The following is a 20,539-nucleotide window of genomic DNA, read 5'->3' on the forward strand; positions in this document are numbered from 1 at the left end:
AAAACCTCTGAATAGCTGATTTATCATCAAAAGGATTCTATAACTTTATATAGTTTGAAAACATTTTAGGACACTTTGACAACAAATAAGTTCAAAAGGTCAGATATGGACATCTATATGGCTTATGAAGCATCAGAAGGAATCTATGAGTATGTATAGAAAGCCCAAGATCGAGGACTCTTTGGCCAGAAATATGTTCAGGAGGTCAAAACCTCTGAATAGCTGATTTATCATCAAAAGGATTCTATAACTTTATATAGTTTGAAAAATTTTGAGGACACTTTGACCACAAATAAGTTCAAAAGGTCAGATATGGACATCTATATGGCTTATGAAGCATCAGAAGGTCTATGAGAATGTATAGAAAGCCCAAGGTCGAGGACTCTTTGGCCAGAAATATGTTCAGAAGGTCAAAAGAGGACCTCTGAATAGCTGATTTATCATCAAAAGAATTCTATAACTTTATATAGTTTGAAAAATTTTGAGGACTCTTTGACCACAAATAAGTTCAAAAGGTCAGATATAGACATCTATATGGTTTATAAAGTATCAAAAGTATTCTATGAGTATTTATAGAAAGCCCAACATCGAGGACTCTTTGGCCAGAAATATTTTCAGCAGGTCAATTATGGACTTCTGTAAGGCTGATTTAACATCAGAAGGAGTCGATATGTTTATAATAGTAAAAAACATTTTGAGGATTCTTTGGCCAAAAATATGTTCAATTGGTCTTATATGGTCTACAGTCTGGCTGATATAACATCATGAGAAGTCTGTATAGTAGGAGAAATATGTATAGTAAGGTAAATGTTCAAGGTCTCTGGCCAGAAATATGTTCAGAAGGTCAAATATGGACTTCTGTATGGCTGATTTAACATCAGAAGGAGTCTATGTTCGTTTATGGTAGACAACATCATTTTGAGAACTCTTTTGTCAATTATTTATTATCAGAAGGAGACTATAACTTTATATAATTTGAAAAATTTTGAGGACACTTTGACCAGAAATAAGTTCAAAAGGTCAGATATGGACATCTATATGGCTTATGATGCATCAGAAGGAGTCTATGAGTATGTATAGAAAGCCCAAGATCGAGGAGTCTTTGGCCAGAAATATGTTCAGGAGGTCAAAACCTCTGAATAGCTGATTTATCATCAAAAGGATTCTATAAATTTATATAGTTTGAAACATTTTTGAGGACACTTTGACCACAAATAAGTTCAAAAGGTCAGATATGGACATCTATATGGCTTATGATGCATCAGAAGGAGTCTATGAGTATGTATAGAAAGCCCAAGATCGAGGAGTCTTTGGCCAGAAATATGTTCAGGAGGTCAAAACCTCTGAATAGATGATTTATCATCAAAAGAATTCTATAACTTTATATAGTTTGAAAATTTTTGAGGACACTTTGACCAGAAATAAGTTCAAAAGGTCAGATATGGACATCTATATGGCTTATTAATGCATCAGAAGGAGTCTATGAGTATGTATAGAAAGCCCAAGATCGAGGAGTCTTTGGCCAGAAATATGTTCAGGAGGTCAAAAACTCTGAATAGCTGATTTATCATCAAAAGGATTCTATAAATTTATATAGTTTGAAAAATTTTTAGGACACTTTGACAACAAATAAGTTCAAAAGGTCAGATATGGACATCTATATGGCTTATGAAGCATCAGAAGGAATCTATGAGTATGTATAGAAAGCACAAGATCGAGGACTCTTTGGCCAGAAATATGTTCACGAGGTCAAAACCTCTGAATAGCTGATTTATCATCAAAAGGAGTCTATAACTTTAAATAGTTTGAAAAATTTTGAGGACACTTTGACCACAAATAAGTTCAAAAGGTCAGATATGGACATCTATATGGCTTCTGAAGCATCAGAAGGAGTTTATGAGTATATATAGAAAGCCCAAGATCGAGGACTCTTTGGCCAGAAATATGTTCAGGAGGTCAAAAGGGGACCCATGAATAGCTGATTTATCATCAAAAGGAGTCTATAACTTTATATAGTTTGAAAAATTTTAAGGACACTTTGACCACAAATAAGTTCAAAAGGTCAGATATGGACATCTATATGGCTTATGAAGCATCAGAAGGAGTCAATGAGTATGTGTAGAAAGCCCAAGATCGAGGACTCTTTGGCCAGAAATATGTTCAGAAGGTCAAAAGGGGACCTCTGAATAGATGATTTATCATCAAAAGAATTCTATAACTTTATATAGTTTTAAAAATTTTGAAGACCCTTTGACCAGAAATAAGTTCAAAAGGTCAGATATGGACATCTATATGGCTTTTGAAGCATCAGAGGGAGTTTATGAGTATATATAGAAAGCCCAAGATCGAGGACTCTTTGGCCAGAAATATGTTCAGGAGGTCAAAACCTCTGAATAGCTGATTTATCATCAAAAGGATTCTATAACTTTATATAGTTTGAAAAATTTTTAGGACACTTTGACAACAAATAAGTTCAAAAGGTCAGATATGGACATCTATATGGCTTATGAAGCATCAGAAGGAATCTATGAGTATGTATAGAAAGCCCAAGATCGAGGACTCTTTGGCCAGAAATATGTTCAGGAGGTCAAAAGGGGACGCATGAATAGCTGATTTATCATCAAAAGGAGTCTATAACTTTATGTAGTTTGAAAAATTTTAAGGACACTTTGACCACAAATAAGTTCAAAAGGTCAGATATGGACATCTATATGGCTTATGAAGCATCAGAAGGAGTATGTATAGAAAGCCCAAGTTTCGAATACTCCTTGGCCAGAAAAAAAATCAGTATGTCAAATATGGACTTTTGTCAGGAGGATATAGATATCAGTCTGAAGATATCAGTATTAATCTTTTAGGACTCTTTGTCCAGAAATATGTTCCGTAGGTCAACAGGGGACCTCTGAATAGCTGATTTATCATCAAAAGAATTCTATAACTTTATATAGTTTGAAAAATTTGGAGGACACTTTGACCACAAATAAGTTCAAAAGGTCAGATATGGACATCTATATGGCTTCTGAAGCATCAGAAGGAGTTTATGAGTATATATAGAAAGCCCAAGATCGAGGACTCTTTGGCCAGAAATATGTTCAGGAGGTCAAAAGGGGACCCATGAAGAGCTGATTTATCATCAAAAGGAGTCTATAAATTTATATAGTTTGAAAAATTTTTAGGACACTTTGACAACAAATAAGTTCAAAAGGTCAGATATGGACCTCTATATGGCTTATGAAGCATCAGAAGGAATCTATGAGTATGTATAGAAAGCCCAAGATCGAGGACTCTTTGGCCAGAAATATGTTCAGGAGGTCAAAACCTCTGAATAGCTGATTTATCATCAAAAGGAGTCTATAACTTTATATAGTTTGAAAAATTTTGAGGACACTTTGACCACAAATAAGTTCAAAAGGTCAGATATGGACATCTATATGGCTTATGAAGCATAAGAAGGAGTCAATGAGTATGTGTAGAAAGCCCAAGATCGAGGACTCTTTGGCCAGAAATATGTTCAGGAGGTCAAAAGGGGACCTCTGAATAGATGATTTATCATCAAAAGAATTCTATAACTTTATATAGTTTTAAAAATTTTGAAGACCCTTTGACCAGAAATAAGTTCAAAAGGTCAGATATGGACATCTATATGGCTTTTGAAGCATCAGAGGGAGTTTATAAGTATATATAGAAAGCCCAAGATCGAGGACTCTTTGGCCAGAAATATGTTCAGGAGGTCAAAACCTCTGAATAGCTGATTTATCATCAAAAGGATTCGACAACTTTGTATAGTTTGAAAAATTTTGAGGACCCTTTGACCACAAATAAGTTCAAAAAGGTCAGATATGGACATATATATGGCTTATGAACCATCAGAATGTATAGAAAGCCCAAGTTTCGAATACTCCTTGGCCAGAAAAAAATTCAGTATGTCAAATATGGACTTTTGTCAGGAGGATATAGATATCAGTCTGAAGATATCAGTATTAATCTTTTAGGACTCTTTGGCCAGAAATATGTTCCGTAGGTCAACAGGGGACCTCTGAATAGCTGATTTATCATCAAAAGAATTCTATAACTTTATATAGTTTGAAAAATTTGGAGGACACTTTGACCACAAATAAGTTCAAAAGGTCAGATATGGACATCTATATGGCTTATGAAGCATCAGAAGGAGTCTATGAGTATGTATAGAAAGCCCAAGATCGAGGACTCTTTGGCCAGAAATATGTTCAGGAGGTCAAAAGAGGACCTCTGAATAGATGATTTATCATCAAAAGAATTCTATAACTTTATATAGTTTGAGAAATTTTTAGGACACTTTGACAACAAATAAGTTCAAAAGGTCAGATATGGACATCTATATGGCTTATGAAGCATCAGAAGGAATCTATGAGTATGTATAGAAAGCCCAAGATCGAGGACTCTTTGGCCAGAAATATGTTCAGGAGGTCAAAAGGGGACGCATGAATAGCTGATTTATCATCAAAAGGAGTCTATAACTTTATGTAGTTTGAAAAATTTTAAGGACACTTTGACCACAAATAAGTTCAAAAGGTCAGATATGGACATCTATATGGCTTATGAAGCATCAGAAGGAGTATGTATAGAAAGCCCAAGTTTTGAATACTCCTTGGCCAGAAAAAAAATCAGTATGTCAAATATGGACTTTTGTCAGGAGGATATAGATATCAGTCTGAAGATATCAGTATTAATCTTTTAGGACTCTTTGTCCAGAAATATGTTCCGTAGGTCAACAGGGGACCTCTGAATAGCTGATTTATCATCAAAAGAATTCTATAACTTTATATAGTTTGAAAAATTTGGAGGACACTTTGACCACAAATAAGTTCAAAAGGTCAGATATGGACATCTATATGGCTTCTGAAGCATCAGAAGGAGTTTATGAGTATATATAGAAAGCCCAAGATCGAGGACTCTTTGGCCAGAAATATGTTCAGGAGGTCAAAAGGGGACCCATGAATAGCTGATTTATCATCAAAAGGAGTCTATAAATTTATATAGTTTGAAAAATTTTTAGGACACTTTGACAACAAATAAGTTCAAAAGGTCAGATATGGACATCTATATGGCTTATGAAGCATCAGAAGGAATCTATGAGTATGTATAGAAAGCCCAAGATCGAGGACTCTTTGGCCAGAAATATGTTCAGGAGGTCAAAACCTCTGAATAGCTGATTTATCATCAAAAGGAGTCTATAACTTTATATAGTTTGAAAAATTTTGAGGACACTTTGACCACAAATAAGTTCAAAAGGTCAGATATGGACATCTATATGGCTTATGAAGCATCAGAAGGAGTCAATGAGTATGTGTAGAAAGCCCAAGATCGAGGACTCTTTGGCCAGAAATATGTTCAGGAGGTCAAAAGGGGACCTCTGAATAGATGATTTATCATCAAAAGAATTCTATAACTTTATATAGTTTTAAAAATTTTGAAGACCCTTTGACCAGAAATAAGTTCAAAAGGTCAGATATGGACATCTATATGGCTTTTGAAGCATCAGAGGGAGTTTATGAGTATATATAGAAAGCCCAAGATCGAGGACTCTTTGGCCAGAAATATGTTCAGGAGGTCAAAACCTCTGAATAGCTGATTTATCATCAAAAGGAGTCTATAACTTTATATAGTTTGAAAAATTTTGAGGACACTTTGACCACAAATAAGTTCAAAAGGTCAGATATGGACATCTATATGGCTTATGAAGCATCAGAAGGAGTCAATGAGTATGTGTAGAAAGCCCAAGATCGAGGACTCTTTGGCCAGAAATATGTTCAGGAGGTCAAAAGGGGACCTCTGAATAGATGATTTATCATCAAAAGAATTCTATAACTTTATATAGTTTTAAAAATTTTGAAGACCCTTTGACCAGAAATAAGTTCAAAAGGTCAGATATGGACATCTATATGGCTTTTGAAGCATCAGAGGGAGTTTATGAGTATATATAGAAAGCCCAAGATCGAGGACTCTTTGGCCAGAAATATGTTCAGGAGGTCAAAACCTCTGAATAGCTGATTTATCATCAAAATGATTCGACAACTTTGTATAGTTTGAAAAATTTTGAGGACCCTTTGACCACAAATAAGTTCAAAAGGTCAGATATGGACATATATATGGCTTATGAAGCATCAGAATGTATAGAAAGCCCAAGTTTCGAATACTACTTGGCCAGAAAAAAATTCAGTATGTCAAATATGGACTTTTGTCAGGAGGATATAGATATCAGTCTGAAGATATCAGTATTAATCTTTTAGGACTCTTTGTCCAGAAATATGTTCCGTAGGTCAACAGGGGACCCATGAATAGCTGATTTATCATCAAAAGAATTCTATAACTTTATATAGTTTGAAAAATTTGGAGGACACTTTGACCACAAATAAGTTCAAAAGGTCAGATATGGACATCTATATGGCTTATGAAGCATCAGAAGGAGTCTATGAGTATGTATAGAAAGCCCAAGGTCGAGGACTCTTTGGCCAGAAATATGTTCAGGAGGTCAAAAGAGGACCTCTGAATAGATGATTTATCATCAAAAGAATTCTATAACTTTATATAGTTTGAAAAATTTTGAGGACACTTTGACCAGAAATAAGTTCAAAAGGTCAGATATGGACATCTATATGGCTTATGATGCATCAGAAGGAGTCTATGAGTATGTATAGAAAGCCCAAGGTCGAGGACTCTTTGGCCAGAAATATGTTCAGGAGGTCAAAACCTCTGAATAGCTGATTTATCATCAAAAGGATTCTATAACTTTATATAGTTTGAAAAATTTTTAAGAAAACTTTGACAACAAATAAGTTCAAAAGGTCAGATATGGACATCTATATGGCTTATGAAGCATCAGAAGGAATCTATGAGTATGTATAGAAAGCCCAAGGTCGAGGACTCTTTGGCCAGAAATATGTTCAGAAGGTCAAAACCTCTGAATAGCTGATTTATCATCAAAAGGATTCTATAACTTTAAATAGTTTGAAAAATTTTGAGGACACTTTGACCACAAATAAGTTCAAAAGGTCAGATATTGACATCTATATGGCTTATGAAGCATCAGAAGGAGTCTATGAGTATGTATAGAAAGCCCAAGGTCGAGGACTCTTTGGCCAGAAATATGTTCAGGGGGTCAAAAGAGGACCTCTGAATAGATGATTTATCATCAAAAGAATTCTATAACTTTATATAATTTGAAAAATTTTGAGGACACTTTGACCAGAAATAAGTTCAAAAGGTCAGATATGGACATCTATATGGCTTATGATGCATCAGAAGGAGTCTATGAGTATGTATAGAAAGCCCAAGATCGAGGAGTCTTTGGCCAGAAATATGTTCATGAGGTCAAAACCTCTGAATAGCTGATTTATCATCAAAAGGATTCTATAAATTTATGTAGTTTGAAAAATTTTTGAGGAAACTTTGACCACAAATAAGTTCAAAAGGTCAGATATGGACATCTATATGGCTTATGATGCATCAGAAGGAGTCTATGAGTATGTATAGAAAGCCCAAGATCGAGGAGTCTTTGGCCAGAAATATGTTCAGGAGGTCAAAACCTCTGAATAGATGATTTATCATCAAAAGAATTCTATAACTTTATATAGTTTGAAAAATTTTAAGGACACTTTGACCAGAAATAAGTTCAAAAGGTCAGATATGGACATCTATATGGCTTATGATGCATCAGAAGGAGTCTATGAGTATGTATAGAAAGCCCAAGATCGAGCAGTCTTTGGCCAGAAATATGTTCAGGAGGTCAAAACCTCTGAATAGCTGATTTATCATCAAAAGAATTCTATAAATTTATATAGTTTGAAAAATTTTTAGGACACTTTGACAACAAATAAGTTCAAAAGGTCAGATATGGACATCTATATGGCTTATGAAGCATCAGAAGGAATCTATGAGTATGTATAGAAAGCCCAAGATCGAGGACTCTTTGGCCAGAAATATGTTCAGGAGGTCAAAACCTCTGAATAGCTGATTTATCATCAAAAGGATTCGACAACTTTGTATAGTTTGAAAAATTTTGAGGACCCTTTGACCACAAATAAGTTCAAAAGGTCAGATATGGACATATATATGGCTTATGAAGCATCAGAATGTATAGAAAGCCCAAGTTTCGAATACTACTTGGCCAGAAAAAAATTCAGTATGTCAAATATGGACTTTTGTCAGGAGGATATAGATATCAGTCTGAAGATATCAGTATTAATCTTTTAGGACTCTTTGTCCAGAAATATGTTCCGTAGGTCAAAAGGGGACCTCTGAATAGCTGATTTATCATCAAAAGAATTCTATAACTTTATATAGTTTGAAAAATTTGGAGGACACTTTGACCACAAATAAGTTCAAAAGGTCAGATATGGACATCTATATGGCTTATGAAGCATCAGAAGGAATCTATGAGTATGTATAGAAAGCCCAAGGTCGAGGACTCTTTGGCCAGAAATATGTTCAGGAGGTCAAAACCTCTGAATAGCTGATTTATCATCAAAATGATTCGACAACTTTGTATAGTTTGAAAAATTTTGAGGACCCTTTGACCACAAACAAGTTCAAAAGGTCAGATATGGACATATATATGGCTTATGAAGCATCAGAATGTATAGAAAGCCCAAGTTTCGAATACTACTTGGCCAGAAAAAAATTCAGTATGTCAAATATGGACTTTTGTCAGGAGGATATAGATATCAGTCTGAAGATATCAGTATTAATCTTTTAGGACTCTTTGTCCAGAAATATGTTCCGTAGGTCAACAGGGGACCCATGAATAGCTGATTTATCATCAAAAGAATTCTATAACTTTATATAGTTTGAAAAATTTGGAGGACACTTTGACCACAAATAAGTTCAAAAGGTCAGATATGGACATCTATATGGCTTATGAAGCATCAGAAGGAGTCTATGAGTATGTATAGAAAGCCCAAGGTCGAGGACTCTTTGGCCAGAAATATGTTCAGGAGGTCAAAAGAGGACCTCTGAATAGATGATTTATCATCAAAAGAATTCTATAACTTTATATAGTTTGAAAAATTTTGAGGACACTTTGACCAGAAATAAGTTCAAAAGGTCAGATATGGACATCTATATGGCTTATGATGCATCAGAAGGAGTCTATGAGTATGTATAGAAAGCCCAAGGTCGAGTACTCTTTGGCCAGAAATATGTTCAGGAGGTCAAAACCTCTGAATAGCTGATTTATCATCAAAAGGATTCTATAACTTTATATAGTTTGAAAAATTTTTAAGAAAACTTTGACAACAAATAAGTTCAAAAGGTCAGATATGGACATCTATATGGCTTATGAAGCATCAGAAGGAATCTATGAGTATGTATAGAAAGCCCAAGGTCGAGGACTCTTTGGCCAGAAATATGTTCAGAAGGTCAAAACCTCTGAATAGCTGATTTATCATCAAAAGGATTCTATAACTTTAAATAGTTTGAAAAATTTTGAGGACACTTTGACCACAAATAAGTTCAAAAGGTCAGATATTGACATCTATATGGCTTATGAAGCATCAGAAGGAGTCTATGAGTATGTATAGAAAGCCCAAGGTCGAGGACTCTTTGGCCAGAAATATGTTCAGGGGGTCAAAAGAGGACCTCTGAATAGATGATTTATCATCAAAAGAATTCTATAACTTTATATAATTTGAAAAATTTTGAGGACACTTTGACCAGAAATAAGTTCAAAAGGTCAGATATGGACATCTATATGGCTTATGATGCATCAGAAGGAGTCTATGAGTATGTATAGAAAGCCCAAGATCGAGGAGTCTTTGGCCAGAAATATGTTCATGAGGTCAAAACCTCTGAATAGCTGATTTATCATCAAAAGGATTCTATAAATTTATGTAGTTTGAAAAATTTTTGAGGAAACTTTGACCACAAATAAGTTCAAAAGGTCAGATATGGACATCTATATGGCTTATGATGCATCAGAAGGAATCTATGAGTATGTATAGAAAGCCCAAGATCGAGGACTCTTTGGCCAGAAATATGTTCAGGAGGTCAAAACCTCTGAATAGCTGATTTATCATCAAAAGGATTCGACAACTTTGTATAGTTTGAAAAATTTTGAGGACCCTTTGACCACAAATAAGTTCAAAAGGTCAGATATGGACATATATATGGCTTATGAAGCATCAGAATGTATAGAAAGCCCAAGTTTCGAATACTACTTGGCCAGAAAAAAATTCAGTATGTCAAATATGGACTTTTGTCAGGAGGATATAGATATCAGTCTGAAGATATCAGTATTAATCTTTTAGGACTCTTTGTCCAGAAATATGTTCCGTAGGTCAACAGGGGACCTCTGAATAGCTGATTTATCATCAAAAGAATTCTATAACTTTATATAGTTTGAAAAATTTGGAGGACACTTTGACAACAAATAAGTTCAAAAGGTCAGATATGGACATCTATATGGCTTATGAAGCATCAGAAGGAATCTATGAGTATGTATAGAAAGCCCAAGATCGAGGACTCTTTGGCCAGAAATATGTTCAGGAGGTCAAAACCTCTGAATAGCTGATTTATCATCAAAAGGATTCTATAACTTTATATAGTTTGAAAAATTTTGAGGACACTTTGACCACAAATGAGTTCAAAAGGTCAGATATGGACATCTATATGGCTTATGAAGCATCAGAAGGTCTATGAGAATGTATAGAAAGCCCAAGGTCGAGGACTCTTTGGCCAGAAATATGTTCAGAAGGTCAAAAGAGTACCTCTGAATAGCTGATTTATCATCAAAAGAATTCTATAACTTTATATAGTTTGAAAAATGTTGAGGACACTTTGACCACAAATGTGTTCAAAAGGTCAGAGATGGACATCTATATGGCTTATGATGCATCAGAAGGAGTCTATGAGTATGTATAGAAAGCCCAAGATCGAGGAGTCTTTGGCCAGAAATATGTTCAGGAGGTCAAAACCTCTGAATAGCTGATTTATCATTAAAAGGATTCTATAACTTTATATAGTTTGAAAAATTTTGAGGACTCTTTGACCACAAATAAGTTCAAAAGGTCAGATATAGACATCTATATGGTTTATAAAGTATCAAAAGTATTCTATGAGTATTTATAGAAAGCCCAACATCGAGGACTCTTTGGCCAGAAATATTTTCAGCAGGTCAATTATGGACTTCTGTAAGGCTGATTTAACATCAGAAGGAGTCGATATGTTTATAATAGTAAAAAACATTTTGAGGATTCTTTGGCCAAAAATATGTTCAATTGGTCTTATATGGTCTACAGTCTGGCTGATATAACATCATGAGAAGTCTGTATAGTAGGAGAAATATGTATAGTAAGGTAAATGTTCAAGGTCTCTGGCCAGAAATATGTTCAGAAGGTCAAATATGGACTTCTGTATGGCTGATTTAACATCAGAAGGAGTCTATGTTCGTTTATGGTAGACAACATCATTTTGAGAACTCTTTTGTCAATTATTTATTATCAGAAGGAGACTATAACTTTATATAGTTTGAAAAATTTTGAGGACACTTTGACCAGAAATGTTTAAAAGGTAAGCCATAAGCCATATAGATATCCATATAGATATCCATGGCTTATGAAGCATCAGGAGTCAATGATGTATGTATAGAAATCGAGGACTCTTTGGCCAGAAATATGTACTTTGGTCAAATATGGACTTCTGTATGGCTGATCAGGAGTCGAAGAGTATGTATAGAAAGTTAACATCAGTTGACTGAATGTATAAGTAGATTAATTAATGTGCAGTAAAGGAAAATCATTGCACTGGCTTTTGCTTTACAATGGACACAATTAACTCATTCCGTTGGACAACGATAGAATGCACGGTAGAACATATAGATAATGTACTTTTCGCATTGCATTGCACACCAGAACTAACTCCTTCCCATGTTCATTAAAGAGATAACATTTATGTTGTTGCATTGCATTGCACAAACGATCTAACGTTGTCCACTGAACAATAACATATAGGCTATGCACTTCTTGGATTGCATTGCATTGCACACTACAACTAATTCATTCCCATGTTCATTAAAGAGATAACATGTTGTTGCATTGCACAAACGATCTATCGTTGTGCATCATTGAAGAAAAACATATGCACTTCTATCCCTGCATTGCACACCAAAACGAACTCCTTCCCATGTTCAATAAAGAGATAACATCTGTTGTTGCATTGCATTGCACAAACGATCTAACGTTGTGCAGTGAAGAGTAACATAGGCCATGCACTTTTTGCATTGTATTGCATTGCATTGCACACCAGATCAAACTCCTTCCCATGTTCAATAAAGAGATAATATGTTGCATTGCATTGCACAAACGATCTAACGTTGTGCATTGAAGAATAACATACAGGCTAAACGCATGCACTGTATTGCATTGCACACCCGGACTAAATCCTTCACGTTTATTAAAGAGATAACATATGTTATGCAACATTGCATTGCTTTGCACAAAAGATCTAACGATGTGCACTGAAGAATAACATTAATGCTCTTTTTGCATTGCATTGCACAGCAGAACTAACCTCTTCCCATGTTCATAAAGAGATACAATTTTGCATTGCATTGCACAAAACGATCGTTTGTCTCAACGATCAATGTTGTGCATTGAAGAATAACATATAGGCTTAATGCATGCATTGTATTGCATTGCACACCAGAACTAACTCATTCGCATGTTCATTAAAGAGATAAAACATGTTGCATTACATTGCATTGCATTGCAGAAACGATCTAACGTTGTGCATTGAAGAATAACATTTATGCACTTTTTGCATTGCATTGCACACTGAAACTAACTCCTTCCCATGTTCAGTAAAGAGATAACATGTTGCATTGCATTGAATTGCATTGCATTGCAGAAACGATCTAACGTTGTGCACTGAAGAATAACATTTAGGGTATGCACTTTTGGCATTGCATTGCATTGCACACCAGATCTTACTCCTTCAAATGTTTTTTAAAGAGATAACATAGGTCATGCACTTTTTGAATTGCATTGCACATTAGAACTAACTCCTTCAAATGTTCATTGAAGAGATAACATTTTGCATTGCATTGCGCAAACGATCTAACGTTGTGCAGTGAAGAGTAACATAGACCATGCACTTTTTGCATTGCATTGAATTGCACACCAGAACTAACTCTTTCCCATATTCACTAAAGAGATAACATTTTGCATTGCATTGCGCAAACGATCTAACGTTGTGCATTGAAGAGAAACATAGACCATGCACTTTTTGCATTGCATTGAATTGCACACTACAACTAATGCATTCCCATGTTCAATAAAGAGATAATATGTTGCATTGCATTGCACAAACGATCTAACGTTGTGCATTCAAGAATAACATACAGGCTAAATGCATGCACTGTATTGCATTGCACACCCGGACTAACTCCTTCACATGTTTATTAAAGAGATAACATATGTTATGCAACATTGCATTGCTTTGCACAAAAGATCTAACGATGTGCACTGAAGAATAACATTAATGCTCTTTTTGCATTGCATTGCACAGCAGAACTAACCTCTACCCATGTTCATAAAGAGATAACATTTTGCATTGCATTGCACAAAACGATCGTTTGTCTCAACGATCAATGTTGTGCATTGAAGAATAACATATAGGCTAAATGCATGCATTGTATTGCATTGCACACTGAAACTAACTCCTTCCCATGTTCAGTAAAGAGATAACATGTTGCATTGCATTGAATTGCATTGCATTGCAGAAACGATCTAACGTTGTGCACTGAAGAATAACATTTAGGGTATGCACTTTTGGCATTGCATTGCATTGCACACCAGATCTTACTCCTTCAAATGTTTTTTAAAGAGATAACATAGGTCATGCACTTTTTGAATTGCATTGCACATTAGAACTAACTCCTTCAAATGTTCATTGAAGAGATAACATTTTGCATTGCATTGCGCAAACGATCTAACGTTGTGCAGTGAAGAGTAACATAGACCATGCACTTTTTGCATTGCATTGAATTGCACACCAGAACTAACTCTTTCCCATATTCACTAAAGAGATAACATTTTGCATTGCATTGCGCAAACGAGCTAACGTTGTGCATTGAAGAGAAACATAGACCATGCACTTTTTGCATTGCATTGAATTGCACACCAGAACTAACTCTTTCCCATGTTCACTAAAGAGATAATATGTTGCATTGCATTGCATTGCACTGCAGAAACGATCTAATGTTGTGCACTGAATAATAACATTTATGCACTTTTTGCATTGCACTTCATTGCACACCAGAACTAACTCCTTCAAATGTTAGAAAAGATAGTTATGGTGTGCAATGCAATGCATTGCAAAAAGTGAATAGCCAATGTTACTCTTCAATGCAAAACGTTAGATCGTTTGTGCATAACATATGTTATCTCTTTAATGAACATGGGAAGGAGTTAGTTCGGGTGTGCAATGCAATACAATGCATGCATATAGCTTATATGTTATTCTTCAATGCACAACGTTATGCAATGCACAATGCAATGCAAAATGTTATCTCTTTAATAAGCATTTGAAGGTGTTAGTTCTGGTGTGCAATGCAATGCAATGCAAAAAGTGCATAAATGTTATTCAGTGCACAGCGTTAAATCGTTTGTGCAAAGCAATGCAATGTTGCATAACATATGTTATCTTTTTAATGAACATGGGAAGGAGTTAGTTCGGCTGTACATGCAACACAATCCATGCATTTAGCTATGTCAACTATGTTATTCTTCAATGCACAACCTTAGATCGTTTGTGCAATGCAATGCAACATGTTATCTCTTTAATAAACATTTGAAGGAGTTAGTTCTTGTGTGCAATGCAATGCAACAACATTGCAACTTATCTCTTTAAAGAAAATGGGAATGAGTTAGTTCTTGTGTGCAATGCAATGCAAGAATTGCATAGCCTGTATTATTCTTCAATGCACAACGTTAGATCGTGTTTTGCAATGCAATGCAAAATGTTATTTCTTTAGTAAACATTTGAAGGAGTTAGTTCTGGTGTGCAATGCAAAGCAATGCAAAAAGTGCATAGCCTATGTTATTCTTCAGTGCACAGTGTTAGATCGTTTGTGCAGTACAATGCAATGCAACAATGTTATCCCTTTAATGAACATGGGAAGGAGTTAGTTCTGGTGTGCAATCCAAGAAGTGCATAGCCTATATGTTATTGTTCAGTGGACAACGTTAGATCTTTTGTGCAATGCATAAATGTTATATCTTTAATGAACATGGGACGGAGTTAGTTCGGGTGTGCAATGCAATGCGAAAAGTGCTTTATCTATATGTTTATTCTTCAGTGCATTCTAACGTTGCCCAACTTAAGAATAAACATATAGATAAAGCACTTTTCGCATTGCATTGCACACCAGAACTAACTCCTATAATTGTGTCCATTGTAAAGCAACAGCTAGTGCAATGATTTTCCTTCATTATTATTTCTTCAGAATTATTTCTACTCAAAGTGTCCTCAAATTTTTTCAAACTATGTAAAGTTATAGTCTCCTTCTGATGATGAATACAGAGCTATACCTTTTGACCTCCTGAACATATTTCTGGCCAAAGAGTCCTCGATCTTGGGCTTTCTATACATAATCATAGATTGCTTCTGATGCTTCATCAGCCATATAGATGTCCATATCTGACCTTTTGAACTTCTTTGTGGTCAGTGTCCTCAAAAAATTTTCAAACTATATAAAGTTCCTTTTGATGATAAATCAGCTACTCAGAGGTCCCCTTTTGACCTACTGAACATATTTCTGGCCAAAGAGTCCTAAAGGATAAATGCAATACATTCAGACTGATATCTTCGGATGTTATATCCTCCTGACAAAAGTCCATATTTGACATACTGAATTTTTTTCTGGCCAAGGAGTATTCGAAACTTGGGCTTTCAATACATACTCGTTGACTCTTTCTGATGTTACGTCAACCATACAGAAGTCCATTTTTGACCCAAGGAATATATTTCTGGCCAAAGAGTCCTCGATCTTGGGCTTTCTATATATACTCATAGACTCCCTCTGATGCTTCAAAATCAATATAGATGTCCATATCTGACCTTTTGACCTTATTTCTGGTCAAAGGGTCCTCAACATTTTTCAAACTATTTAAAGTTATGGACTCTTCCTGATGATAAATCAGCTATTCAGAGGTCCCCTTTTGACCTACTGAACATATTTCTGGCCAAAGAGTACTAAAAGATTAATACAATACATTCAGACTGATATCTTCGGATGTTATATACTCCTGACAAAAGTCCATATTTGACATACTGAATTTTTTTCTGGCCAAGGAGTATTCGAAACTTGGGCTTTCTATACCTTCTGATGCTTCATAAGCCATATATATGTCCATATCTGACCTTTTAACTTATTTGTGGTCAAAGGATCCTCAAAATTTTTCAAACTATATAAAGTTGTCGAATCCTTTTGATGATAAATCAGCTATTCAGAGGTTTGACCTCCTGAACATATTTCTGGCCAAAGAGTCCTCGATCTTGGGCTTTCTATATATACTCATAGACTCCTTCTGATGCATCATAAGCCATATAGATGTCCATATCTGACCTTTTGAACTTATTTCTGGTCAAAGTGTCCTCAAAATTTTTCAAACTATATAAAGTTATAGAATTCTTTTGATGATAAATCAGCTATTCAGAGGTCCCCTTTTGACCTCCTGAACATATTTCTCGCCAAAGAGTCCTCTATCATGGGCTTTCTATATATACTCATTGACTCCCTCTGATGCTTCAAAATCAATATAGATGTCCATATCTGACGTTTTGAACTTATTTCTGTTCAAAGGGTCCTCAAAATTTTTCAAACTATTTAAAGTTATAGACTCTTTCTGATGATAAATCAGCTATTCAGAGGTCCCCTTTTGACCTACTGAACATATTTCTGGCCAAAGAGTCCTAAAAGATTAATACAATACATTCAGACTGATATCTTCGGATGTTATATCCTCCTGACAAAAGTCCATATATGACATACTGAATTTTTTTCTGGCCAAGGAGTATTCGAAACTTGGGCTTTCTATACATACTCCTTCTGATGCTTCATAAGCCATATATATGTCCATATCTGACCTTATGAACTTATTTGTGGTCAAAGGGTCCTCAAAATGTTTTAAACTATATAAAGTTGTCGAATCCTTTTGATGATAAATCAGCTATTCAGAGGTTTTGACCTCCTGAACATATTTCTGGCCAAAGAGTCCTCGATCTTGGGCTTTCTATACATACTCATAGACTCCTTCTGATGCATCATAAGCCATATAGATGTCCATATCTGACCTTTTGAACTTATTTGTGGTCAAAGTGTCCTCAAAAATTTTCAAACTATATAAAGTTATAGACTCCTTTTGATGATAAATCAGTATTTCATGGGGCCCCTTTTGACCTCCTGAACATATTTCTGGCCAAAGAGTCCTCGATCTTGGGCTTTCTATATATACTCATAGACTCCCTCTGATGCTTCAAAATCCATATAGATGTCCATATCTGACCTTTTGAACTTATTTCTGGTCAAAGGGTCCTCAAAATTTTTCAAACTATATAAAGTTATAGAATTCTTTTTATGATAAATCAGCTATTCAGAGGTCCCCTTTTGACCTCCTGAACATATTTCTGGCCAAAGAGTCCTCAATATTGGGCTTTCTATACATACTCATAGACTCCTTCTGATGCTTCATAAGCCACATAGATGTCCATATCTGACCTTTTGAACTTATTTGTGGTCAAAGTGTCCTCAAAATGTTTCAAACTATATAAAGTTATAGACTCCTTTTGAAGTTAAATCAGCTATTCATGGGGCCCCTTTTGACCTCCTGAACATATTTCTGGCCAAAGAGTCCTCGATCTTGGGCTTTCTATATATACTCATAGACTTTCTCTGATGCTTCAAAATCCATATAGATGTCCATATCTGACCTTTTGAACTTATTTCTGGTCAAAGGGTCCTCAAAATTTTCAAACTATATAAAGTTATAGACTCCTTTTGATGATAAATCAGTATTTCATGGGTCCCCTTTTGACCTCCTGAACATATTTCTGGCCAAAGAGTCCTCGATCTTGGGCTTTCTATATATACTCATAGACTCCCTCTGATGCTTCAAAATCCGTATAGATGTCCATATCTGACCTTTTGAACTTATTTCTGGTCAAAGGGTCCTCAAAATTTTTCAAACTATATAAAGTTATAGAATTCTTTTTATGATAAATCAGCTATTCAGAGGTCCCCTTTTGACCTCCTGAACATATTTCTGGCCAAAGAGTCCTCGATATTGGGCTTTCTATACATACTCATAGACTCCTTCTGATGCTTCATAAGCCATATAGATGTCCATATCTGACCTTTTGAACTTATTTCTGGTCAAAGGGTCCTCAAAAGTTTTCAAACTATATAAAGTTATAGACTCTTTCTGATGATAAATCAGCTATTCAGAGGTCCCCTTTTGACCTACTGAACATATTTCTAGCCAAAGAGTCCTAAAAGATTAATACAATACATTCAGACTGATATCTTCGGATGTTATATCCTCCTGACAAAAGTCCATATATGACATACTGAATTTTTTTCTGGCCAAGGAGTATTCGAAACTTGGGCTTTCTATACATACTCCTTCTGATGCTTCATAAGCCATATATATGTCCATATCTGACCTTATGAACTTATTTGTGGTCAAAGGGTCCTCAAAATGTTTTAAACTATATAAAGTTGTCGAATCCTTTTGATGATAAATCAGCTATTCAGAGGTTTTGACCTCCTGAACATATTTCTGGCCAAAGAGTCCTCGATCTTGGGCTTTCTATACATACTCATAGACTCCTTCTGATGCATCATAAGCCATATAGATGTCCATATCTGACCTTTTGAACTTATTTGTGGTCAAAGTGGCCTCAAAAAATTTCAAACTATATAAAGTTATAGACTCCTTTTGATGATAAATCAGTATTTCATGGGGCCCCTTTTGACCTCCTGAACATATTTCTGGCCAAAGAGTCCTCGATCTTGGGCTTTCTATATATACTCATAGACTCCCTCTGATGCTTCAAAATCCATATAGATGTCCATATCTGACCTTTTGAACTTATTTCTGGTCAAAGGGTCCTCAAAATTTTTCAAACTATATAAAGTTATAGAATTCTTTTTATGATAAATCAGCTATTCAGAGGTCCCCTTTTGACCTCCTGAACATATTTCTGGCCAAAGAGTCCTCGATATTGGGCTTTCTATACATACTCATAGACTCCTTCTGATGCTTCATAAGCCATATAGATGTCCATATCTGACCTTTTGAACTTATTTGTGGTCAAAGTGTCCTCAAAATGTTTCAAACTATATAAAGTTATAGACTCCTTTTGAAGTTAAATCAGCTATTCATGGGGCCCCTTTTGACCTCCTGAACATATTTCTGGCCAAAGAGTCCTCGATCTTGGGCTTTCTATATATACTCATAGACTCCCTCTGATGCTTCAAAATCAATATAGATGTCCATATCTGACCTTTTGAACTTATTTCTGGTCAAAGTGTCCTCAAAAGTTTTCAAACTATATAAAGTTATAGACTCTTTCTGATGATAAATCAGCTATTCAGAGGTCCCCTTTTGACCTCCTGAACATATTTCTGGCCAAAGAGTCCTAAAAGATTAATACAATACATTCAGACTGATATCTTCGGATGTTATATCATCCTGACAAAAGTCCATATTTGACATACTGAATTTTTTCTGGCCAAGGAGTACTCGAAACTTGACCTTTCCATATATACTCGTTGACTCTTTCTAATGTTACGTCAACCATACAGAAGTCCATTTTTGACACAAGGAATATATTTCTGGCCAAAGAGTCCTCGATCTTGGGCTTTCTATACATACTCATAGACTCCCTCTGATGCATCATAAGCCATATAGATGTCCATATCTGACCTTTTGAAATTATTTCTGGTCAAAGTGTCCTCAAAATCTTTCAAACTATATAAAGTTATAGACTCCTTTTGATGATAAATCAGCTATTCAGAGGTCCCATTTTGACCTCCTGAACGTATTTCTGGCCAAAGAGTCCTCGATCTTGGGCTTTCTATACATACTCATAACCTCCTTCTGATGCTTCCTAAGCCATATAGATGTCCATATCTGACCTTTTGAACTTATTTCTGGTCAAAGGGTCCTCAAAATTTTTTAAACTATATAAAGTTATAGACTCCTTTTGATGATAAATCAGTATTTCATGGGGCCCCTTTTGACCTCCTGAACATATTTCTGGCCAAAGAGTCCTCGATCTTGGGCTTTCTATATATACTCATAGACTCCCTCTGATGCTTCAAAATCCATATAGATGTCCATATCTGACCTTTTTAACTTATTTCTGGTCAAAGGGTCCTCAAAATTTTTCAAACTATATAAAGTTATAGAATTCTTTTTATGATAAATCAGCTATTCAGAGGTCCCCTTTTGACCTCCTGAACATATTTCTGGCCAAAGAGTCCTCGATATTGGGCTTTCTA

This window comes from Squalius cephalus (genome assembly GCF_949319135.1).
Source record: "Squalius cephalus genome assembly, chromosome: 5".
Taxonomy (NCBI): Eukaryota; Metazoa; Chordata; class Actinopteri; order Cypriniformes; family Leuciscidae; genus Squalius; species Squalius cephalus.